Below are 1887 nucleotides of genomic sequence, written 5' to 3'. Positions count from 1 at the left end.
ATCTCTTGTTGTAAAGGTTTATTGACACATTGGAAGTCAATTGTAAGGAACTTGAAGCATTGGGAGGCTTGAATAGTAAAATCCTCAAGCCGGGTGAGCTTGGAGGCATGGACGTAGGCGGGGATTGCCGAACCACGTAAAAATCATTGTGTTTGTTTTCTCGTCCCTTACTCTCTTATTATTATGCTTTATTGAATTTATTGTTTTTGATTCCATTAATGCATTAGATTAAATTGTTGTGTGGTTTGCTTAGCTTATTTTTTAATAACCCAATTCGCCCCCCCTTTGGGTTGCCTAGTTATTATTTCAATCTCATCATTAATTGACTTGCTAAATTAGACATCTAATTAAATTAGGAAACAGATATTCCTAATAAATTAGAATCTCACTAAATTACAGAATTAATAAATTAATTCCTATTACAAGATATGCAATAAATAAAATTTCAATTTAACTAGACTTGCCATAAGATGCTAACTCTATAAATAATGGACTTAATAATAATAATAATAATAATAATAATAATAATAGAGAAATAAAAAAAGGGTCACATTGAATAAAAAAATATTAACATAGATCAGGGGCAAAGTTTTTTTTTTTTAAGGTCGAAATTTTAGTGAATGTATTAATTACTATTTTTTTAGGGTGGGCTATATTGAACTTATTTTTAAAAAACATTATTGGAGATATATTAAGAGTGAATAAGAATTTATCTTTAATTAGTTTTCAAGAAATTCAAAAATAGAAACTGAGTTGGCTTGCAATTCACTCAACACTTGACTAAGAAAATTATGAAAGAAAAAACCGTAAATATTCCTATGAATCAAGGAATATATTGAATTAAATCTTAATATTGAATTGAAATTGAAGTTGAGATGATTGTATTGTAAATACAATTCTTTAATTTTAGGATAAAAAATAAAATTAAAGCATCTAACATTGTGTTTTATTTTTTATTTTATTTTTATCATCAAAGTTAGAGGATAAAGAGTTAGAGAGACTTAGATAGAAATGAATTGAGGTTGACATGAATAAATTAAAAAGTATAAATTATAAAATAAAATATTATTAAAAATACTGACACCATAGCATTATAAAGAAATCTATTTAGAAGGACTTGTTTGACATTTTCTCAAAATTTTGGATGCGCTTCGCCACTTGACGTGGACCACATTGGTGAGTGAGGGGGCCCAAAATCTTGGGCTTGGCATGAAGATAAAAAGTTTGTCTGATGACTAGCACAGGCAGAGGGAGATTTATTTAAAAACTAATTACACGTAATAATTATATCAATTCAAAACTTGTCTGTTTCAAAAATAAAATCAAAACTGATCTTTTTCATTAACTTGCTCCTTTTCTACAATCATTTTACACTTGCATACTATGATAAGTAAGTAAATTAGTTCACGAGAATTTAGTCGAGTAATTTTTAAACAGTTTTATTTAACTAATCATCTTAATTTTATCTCTTTAAAATGGGATAAATTATAATATGTGAATGATAGAATGATTGAATTAAAAGTTATGCAAAAGCTAGTACATGCGACAATTTTTAATTGTTACACGGAGCAGTCTTCAGAAATAAGTCAAATCTGTCCCAATTTTTTTGTGGAACAAAGTCAACAAACCAAAGAAAAATGTTTACTCTGCCATTCAATAGGTTTGCCAAGTTGTTTGAAAAAAGTTCCTGCCAATGACATTAATTATTATCTGTACACATGAATCGCAAGGCCAGCCATAATATTATTTAGGTCAATAACGATTGTGAGAGCTTTAATTGAAGGCTCATGCATGTTCAAATCACAACATCAGTTGGGTGATTTTATCTTCTTTTTTTTTTGTCCAATATGTAATAAGTGAGTATCTTATCCATAACTATAAGAAGAC

Source organism: Citrus sinensis, chromosome 7, assembly GCF_022201045.2.
Source record: "Citrus sinensis cultivar Valencia sweet orange chromosome 7, DVS_A1.0, whole genome shotgun sequence".
Taxonomy (NCBI): domain Eukaryota; kingdom Viridiplantae; phylum Streptophyta; class Magnoliopsida; order Sapindales; family Rutaceae; genus Citrus; species Citrus sinensis.
This window is presented reverse-complemented; position numbering follows the sequence as displayed.